The sequence below is a fragment of the Mus pahari genome, chromosome 3 (assembly GCF_900095145.1).
Source record: "Mus pahari chromosome 3, PAHARI_EIJ_v1.1, whole genome shotgun sequence".
Taxonomy (NCBI): Eukaryota; Metazoa; Chordata; class Mammalia; order Rodentia; family Muridae; genus Mus; species Mus pahari.
Genome location: NC_034592.1, coordinates 9,852,791 through 9,862,172, shown reverse-complemented (window position 1 = coordinate 9,862,172; position 9,382 = coordinate 9,852,791).

Below are 9,382 nucleotides of genomic sequence, written 5' to 3'. Positions count from 1 at the left end.
TTTCCTTTTCTTTTTACAAAATCAGCGTGTAAATTTTGACAAAAATAGCACTGAAAGAAAAATTATAGGTTACTTTAATATTGAGTTTCTATGCAAAATTTCTAAGTGACAAGGCAAGTAAGAATTGAGCAATAAACTAAGAGTAGTGAACAATGGTACGCTTTATTTACTTCAGGGTTTTAAGGAAGGCTTAGCATTAGGGAGTTATTAACACAATTTACCATAGTTATAAGTCAAAGCAATATGATCACATTGATAGATATAGAAGAGACATTCCTTAAAAATATTTCCAAGTTGCAAGAAATCACAATAAGATAGGAATAATAGTCTGTTAGTGTAATATAAGTACATTTTTCAGATATAGGTTCATATTTTGTGGAAACGTTAGAAGCTGTTACATAAAAATAGCAAGTGAAACTGAAACAGGATTATTCCTGCTACTTCATATCATTAATATGTAAAAGCTGATATTTTATATTAGTAATATTTAGTTATGACATACAGTGGGAAGACTAGGTCTTGTTGTAGGGCCTGGGAGCTATGGAACTGCGGGGAGCTAGCTGGTCCAGAGCAAGTGGAAACAAGGTATGTCCAAATTACTGAAATATCATCCTGAGACTGGCAGGAGTAGCATCGCTCCCCCAGTCCCTCAGGCCTCAGACCTGTGTATCCTCGCACATGTAGTCCTGCCCCTCCCCATATTTGCCCCACTAGAGGAGGTCACATAGAGTCTAGCCAGGTTAAACTTCCTCTCTCTTTATAAGGTCATGTCCTGCAGCACCTGAAATTCCTCTTTATGCAAATGAGGCATCCCCAGCACCCCTGGCCTCAGACAATAGAGTACACCCACCTCAATAACCCCTTTAAGCCCCCCAATGGTTTAAAAATAAAATCTTTATTTTACCCAATTAAATGACTGTCTCACTGAAGCCTGTCTCCTAAGAGTCTGTTTTTGTCATACCCCATTACCACCTCACTGTCCCTCTCAGCCCACCGGTTGATATGGGTAGGGGAACAGAGTGGGAATGGTATCTTATGAGGATGCTTGAAAATATTACTGGGTCAAGTGAAAATGTCTGGTTTCTCTGGATACTCAGTTATGTCATATGATGTTTTGCTGGGGGCAGACAAGTGAAAGGATGTTTTGCTGAAGCAGACACATGAGAAGACACGTGATGTTTAGACAGGATATAAATATTGCCCCACACACAGTGGGATGAAGCTCTGGCATTGGTTCACCTTGCATCATGCTGTTGATCTTTGCTTGTCATGACTTTGTAGAGAGTAACTTGCCAAAGAACTTCTCATGATATTTCAAAGTATGTCTCATGATAATGACTTGGGCCGACTGGCTCAGCCTTGCGATCTGTTCTGGACTGAACTGCTGTTGCTGATTTGTGATTGCTAAGTGGACTGAACTGCCACTGCTGATTTGTGTTGATGTTTTGCTAGAGGACTGGACTACTGACAACAAAAATTAGAATCACCCAAAATAACTATTGCTAAACAGGTCCACAAACCTGTTTCCTAATAACCTTTCTTTTCCACTACCTCTGGTGGGTGGTGGACTAGAAGGGAAGTTGAAGCATTTAAGATTAAAGGAAAGATTACAAAGAAGACAAAAAAAAGAAAAAAAAAAAAAAGGAAGAGGTATGCTCTACTTGGAGATACGAGGGATTTCATATCATTAGATGATAGGAATGTTCATTGTTGATTAAATGCAGTTATATAACTCCTCAATATATAAGTATACAACATGCATATTTGAATCTAAATATTTCTCCATTTTTGCTCAACATGTTTGATTTTATGTTTAGTCATGCATACACAAATACACAAGGCTCATGTATTATGAAATATATTTATGTATATTATATGTACAACCTCACCAAGTTTTTCTTTATCTCTCTATTTTAAAATATGCAACATACTTGTAAAGTACGAAAGACTCCAGTGTGGTGTACTCAAATCTCCTGAGACAGGTTATTCCTAGAAGAGAGCTATGGAAGGGCTTCCAGCTTGATCCTTATCCTATCTGTATTGAATTTATCCATTTTTTTGTTTGTTTCAGAGAAGCATAAACTTGAAAGTGGAATATAGTAATATAGAATGTGAAAGATTATAAAAGGTAAAATAAAGATAGAAAAATTTTCAGATTTTAAGTTTTTTTAAATAGTATTTTATCTATTCTTCAAAATAGCCATTTATATGTTGAATTTTAACAGTATCTACTTATCATTACCCCTTCCAACTACTCTTAGTTCCCTCTACCCTCATAAAGTACTTTCTCTTTTGGTTATTAATGACCCCTGAACTCAATTAGTGCTGTTCGTGCAGGGGTGAGGGGCCATCCACTGAGGCATGAGCCACCTGCCAGTAGCTACATCCTCAAAGAGAGTGACTTCCTCTCTCAGCAGCCACCAACAGCCAGCAGTTCCTTCACTCAGTGTGAGGCTTTCAGGGTCCCTCCTCTAAAATTGGATTTTTTTTTTTTTTGAACTCAGAAATCTGCCTGCCTCTGCCTCCCGAGTGCTGGCACTAAAGGCGTGCGCCACCACGCCCGGCTTAAAACTCGAATTTTTAACTAGTTTAATCTTGTCCAGATCTTACAAAGGTAACAACAGCTGCTGTTATTTGATGTATGAAACAGACTTGCCAAGTTTAGAATTCAGTATTTCATGGTCTTCCTGTCTGTCAGCTTCTACAGTCTCCCTTCCCCCACTTCTATGATATTCCTGTCTCAGCGAGGGTTTTCATTACTGTGAAGAGGCACCATGATCACAGCAACTCTCTTGGTGTTGGCACAGAGACAGACATGTTGATCAATGGTATAGAACCGAAGACCCAGAAATAAAACCACACACTTATGGTCACTTGACCTTTGACAAAGATGCCAAAAATATACAATGGAAAAAAGAAAGCATCTTCAATAAATGGTGCTGGTCTAACTGGCTGTCTGTATGTAGAAGGATGAAAATAGAGTCATATTTGTCACTTTGTACGAAGCTCAAGTCCAAGTGGATCAAGGACCTCAACATAAAACCAGATACACTGAATCCAATAGAAGAGAAAGTAGGAAAGAGCCTTGAACTCATTGGCACAAGGGAAAGTTTCCTAAACAAAATTCCAATGGCTTATGCTCTAAGGTCAACAATTGATAAATGGGACCTCATGAAACTGGAAAGCTTCTGTAAGGCAAAGGACATAGTCAATAAGACAAATCGGCAACTTACAGATTGGGAAAAAGTCTTCACTAACTCTACATTCGCTGGAGGGCTAATAGCCAAAATATGTAAAGAACTCAAGAAATTAATCACCAAAAAACCCAAACAACCCAATAAAAAGTGGGGTATAGAGCTAAACTGAGAATTTACAACTGAGGAATCCTGAATGGCTGAGAAGCACTTAAAGAAATGTTCAAAGTCCTTAGTGATCAGAGAAATGCAAATCAAAACGACCCTGAGATTCCATGTTACATCCATCAGAATGATGAAGATCAAACCCCCAGGTGACCACACATGTTGGAGAGGATGTGGAGAAAGAGGAACACTCCTCCATTGCTTATGGGATTGCAAACTGGTACAACCACTCTGGAAATCAATCTGGAGATTCCTCAGACAATTGGAAATAGACCTACCTGAAGACCCAGCTATATCACTCTTGGGAATATACCCAAAAAATGCCCCACCATGCCACAGANGCACATGTTCCACTATGTTCATAGTGGCCTTATTTGCGATAGCCAGAAGCTGGAAACGACCTAGATGTCCCACAACAGAAGAATGGATATAGAAAATATGGTTCGTTTGCACAATGGAATACTACTCAGCTATTAAGAATGAGGACATCCTGAGTTTTGCAGGCAAATGGATGGAACTAGAAAATATCATCCTGAGTGAGGTAACTCAGATCCAAAAGGACATGCATGGTGTGTACTCACTAATAAGTGGATATTTGCTAAAACAAAACAAAACAACAGCAACAAAAAAACATGTACAGAATACCCAAGATACAGTCCATAGAACTCAAAAAGCTCAACAAGCTGAAGGGCCCAAGTGAGGATGCCTCAGTATCAGCTGGGAGAGAGAAAAAAAGTGGGGAGGAGGGGAGAAAAAGTGGACATGGGGAGGGGGAGTGGGAAGGGAAAGGGGAACTTGATCTGCTATTGGGTGAGGGAAAAGGACTGAAGCCCTGAGGGCCAGCAGAAAGAATGGAAACAGGCAACCTCAGGAGATAGGAGGTTGGAAGGACCCCCCAGAATGCACCAGAGACCTGGGAGGTGAGAGACTCCCAGGACTCAAAGGGAGGGACCTTAAAGGAAATGCCAGGACAGTAGGTAAAGGGAATTTATGGAGCTCATCTCTTGCAGGAAGACAGGACATCAAGTGAGGAAAGGGGTTGCCATCCTACAGTCACATCTCTGACCCATAATTGTTCCTGTCTGAAAGAATTACAGAGATGGAAATGGAGAGGAACCTGAGGAAAAGAAGGTCCGGCAACAGGCCCAAAGTGGGATTCAGCTCAAGCGGAGGTCCCAAGACCTGGCACTATTACTGAGGCTATGGAGTGCTCACAAAAAGGGATCTATCAAGACTGCTCTCCAAATGACCCAACAAACAGTTAAAAGAGTCAGATGCAGATATTTGTACCAAACCAATGGACAGAAATAGCTGGCCCCTGTTGTTAGGGAAGGCTGAAAGAAGCTGAGGAGAAAGGTGATTTAGGAGGACCAGCAGTCTCAATAAATCTGGACCCCCGAGATCTCTCAGACACTGGACCACCAAACAGACAGCATACACCACCTGATATGAGGCCCCCAACACACATACAGTGGAGGACTTCTGGGTCTGTGTTCATTAAGAGATGATACACCTAACCCTCAAGAGACTGGAGACTTAGAGAGTTTAGAGGTCAGGTGGGGTGAGAAGTAGGGGCATCCGTGGGGAGACAGGGTGGGAGGAGGTGTGGGGTGTGGAGCAGTCAGAGGGTGGATGGAGTCAGGAATGGAATATGGAGTGTAAAAAATACATTGAAAATAAAATAAAAATTAAAAAAAGACAACATTTAATTGGGGTTGGCTTATAGTTCAGAGGTTTAGTCCATTATCATCATAGTGGGAAGCATGGTGACATGCAGGCAGACATGATGCTGGAGAAATAGCTAGTAGCTGAGAGTTCTACATCAGGATTGGCAGGTAGCAGGAAGAGCAAGCTACTGGCCCTAGCTTGAGCTTCTGAAACCTCAAAGCCCACCCCCAGTGATACACTTCCTCCAATAAGGTCTTGCCTACTCCAGCAAGGCCACATGTTCTAATCCTTTCAAACAATGCCACTCAGAGGGCCGGTTTTATTCAAATCACCACAGTTCCCTGAGCCTTGGGTGAGGAAGATTGATATAGATGACTCATTTGTATCAGAGCACTCATGGATTATTACACTCAGCACATTGCCCAGCTGTGAGTCTCTGGAATTAAGCATGACTCACTGCAATGAGAAATTTCTCTGATGGGGTGGAAAGTAACACAAATCTTTGAATATAAATGTAACTATTTATAAGGAAGTTTGGCAGTTTGACCATTTGATAATACAACAGAAGTCCCCTAGAACCTGTGAGTCCCCTAATCTTGGGCTTTGGACCAGGCCTACAGTGCCTGGCATGAACTTCCTCCTAGGGAACAGGAATCACAGCCAATCAGAAGGCTGTTGAGAGGAGGGAGGAAGTGGAGTCTGGAATGATAGCTCAGTGATTAAGAGCACTTGTGCCTGTAAAGGCCCTGGGTTCGTTCTCAGTATCTAAATGTCCTTCCTAGGCAGCAGACATGCTCATGGTATACATAAATGCACACTGACAACCATATGTACACACATGGTACACATAAATGCACACTGACAACCATATACACATGAAATACAAATAAATCTAAAGAATAAAAAAAAGAAAAGAGTCAATTCCTCCCATAGTCACATGCTACTATTGTAACATTGGTTATCTCCCCTATGGGGGCGGGCATTGCTGTTTGCAGGGTCCACTGCTTGGTGTCTTTTCTCCCCAAGTAATCTGCGTGACTTCTGACACTGTGTAAGGTAGTTAGCAGAAAGAAATGTTTATTGGTCAGTTGAGGTTGGAGTTTTAAGTTTTTACAACATGCATGAAAAGACTTTCTTCCAGCAGTTATAAACAAAATAGAACAAAACAAAACAAATAAACAAAACATATCTTCAAATTGGATAGCTTTAGAACTAGAACAGGTCCTGAGAACTCCCACAACAGTATGATCTAGCAGTACTTACTGCAAAGAGCCTGAGGAACAGAAGCAGTGTAAGTGGTTATGCTCATTTGATTAGTGGCTGCAACCAAAGCTTGTGATCAGCTAGAGCACAGACACTGTAACCGAAGCTTAGTGTGGGCCCTGGTCCAAGCCAATCTCTGTATGATTTGAATCTGAGACATCTACCCAAAAGGCTCATATACTGACACTTGCTCTTCAGCTGGTGTCACTATTGATAGGCAATCATGAGGGTGCCACTCCATTGTTGAGTCTATACCAAATCAGCTCTTAGAAGATGGTCTGATAAGAGAAATTGGCTTGCTGAAGGTATGCGTTTGCACGGTCTGTGTTTGGTCTGTGGTTTCCTACTGTATCTCTTCATTTCCTGACTCCTACAGCATGTATGCACATTTCTTAATTTATATTGTTTGCTGTATGGTAATAGAATTCCACTTGATCAAGTTTACATTATGCGGCTATACTAAAACACCATTACTAAAAACAACTGGGAAAGAAAGAGTCCGTGTCATTGTCTAACTCTTGTATCAGGATGCATCACTGAGGCAAGTCAGGGCAGGAACGCAGGCAGACACCAGGAGGCAGGAACTGAGGTAGGGACTGTGAAGGGATGCTGCTTACTGGTTTGTTCAGCTACTTTTATACACAGCCACTTGTCCAGGGATGGGTGGGCCGGGCCCTCCCATTATAATAACTAATCAAGAAAATGATCCACAGAGATGCCCAACATAAATTCTTTAATTGAAATTTCTTTCCAGGTATGTTAGGTTTCTGCCAAACTGAAAAAAATTAAACAACACAATCGACCATTGTCAACTTGACACACAAATACATCACTATTAAACAAACCATAATCTTTTCTTTCTTGTCTATCTCCAAGATCTCATGTTAATATCACAATTAAAACATACAGTATCTTTACCCTCCATTGTTTGAAAATTTACATTTTAGAAGTTCAAATTCTCTTTAAAAATACAGTCTCTTGGATCCATCCCACCATCAGCCACCAAACCCAGACACTATTGCACATGCCAGCAAGATTCTGCTGAAGGGACCCTGATATAGCGGCCTCTTGTGAGGCCATGCCAGTGCCTGGCAAACACAGAAGTGGATGCTCACAGTCAGCTACTGGATGGAGCACAGGGCCCCCAATGGAGGAGCTAGAGAAAGTACCCAAGGAGCTGAAGGGGGATGCAACCCTGTTGGTGGAACAACAATATGAACTAACCAGTATCCCCAGAGCTCGTGTCTCTAGCTGCCCCTTGGTCTTGCAAACTTTATATGACCCAGCACAGGGGAAGCCCAGGGCCAAGAAGTGGGTAGGGGAGCAGGGGCGGGGGGAGGGTATAGGGAACTTCCGGGATAGCATTTGAAATGTAACTAAAGAAAATATCAAATAAAAAAATAATTAAAAAAATACAGTCTCTTGACGTTGGGCTCCTGTAAATTCCAAAATATGTCACACGATTTCTGGAGTGAAGTGTTAGAGCACAGTTACAATCAAATCAACATACAACCAACATTATTACCCTATCAGTCAAGACTATAGCTCAATTTCCAGCATCTGGGACACTCATGGACTTCTGTGTTCTGAAGAGCTTTGGCAATTCCACTTCTTTGGCTCTGGCATATGAAGTACAAACAGCTTGTTTGGTGGGCTTGGTTTCACTCCACACCTGCTGCTGTGCACAGAGGTTGTCTCAGGTTTGTTCAGACATCTACAATACTCTGGTGTGACTGCAAATGCGCCAGCATCTTCAGAAACGGACTGGTCTGGCCTCTTTAGGGACTTTGACATTGTCACATGGTGCCAAGCCTCAGCTTCTCTCCACGACCCTCTGTCTTGGGGTTTCTATTGCAGCTGAGACTACATCTCCACCAATGGTCTCTCTTTAGAGACTTCCAATGTATTATACAGCAAAGGTTGTTATTTCACACTTGACCACTGGGGGGAAGTATGGCATTTCAAACATAGCGCACAGAGCTAGCAGTCAGGCCATTTAACTACTCATGTGACTCAGATATGCTGTCTCTTGATTTAAATGTGCTCAGATCCACCCTGTGTTTGTGAAAGGAAATGGAGGACTATAATTATATAAGAAGAATAGATAAAATGGAAAAAGAAAAATGATCTCCCTTTGTAAGAATCACAATAGAGAATTAAAGATGAAAAATAAGAAAAATGACACCAATACCAAATGTTTTTCTGTGTGTCCTTAGTAATAGAGGTGAAAGATGTGAACAAGCTAGAACTTTGCTAATGGCTAGGAGAGCTCACAGGAAGTGTGTGTTAGAGCCTCAGAGCCTGGCACAAAGATGGTGGGGCTGCTCTTCATATTTCCTTCCACGTGGGAGGACCAGAAGATAAGAAAAAGAAGACTGACAGAATATAATTTTCCTCAGATAGGATGATCCCTGAGACAGAGGAGTGAACACGGGAGAGAAAGAATTTGAGTATAAACACTGCCTGAATTCAATGGTGACTGAGGAGATGAATTGCTCTAGGAAGACACTGGAATGGTCAGACACTGCAGAGGTAATGAGCTGAAACTCTAGGGGTGTCAGTGAACACCGGTTAGCAGAGCCTGCTCTATGAGGTAACAGTTTCCAAACATTGACTAAATGCTACAATGAGCTACAACAGTGGCAATATAAAAGGGCATCAAGGAGCCAGTGTTTAGAGAAGTATAGTTTTGTGACTTGATTATGAGGTAGAAAGGATTGAGAGAGAAACATACATATTTAAGCATTCAATTCGATGTTGGTTTGCTATGTTTCTGTCAAATATCTGTTGGTTATAGACTAAATACTTCATGAGCTTTCCACCTACAGTTACATTGTATACTGAGGGAAGGGACCTCACAGGGAAGAGCTGCCTGCCTGGCCAAATGCAGCGCATCCCTTTTCTTTTAGTTCTGAGGAAATGTATTCCAAATGAAGCCTCAACGCAAAATATATTGCTGTCATGAGGGCGTAATTAAATTGTACTTAAAATATTTGAAACTCTAGTTAGAAACATTTCCTTAAAAATCATATTTTAGATGTTCAATATCCTTAATCATCAGGGAAATGCAAATCAAAACAATCCTGAGATTC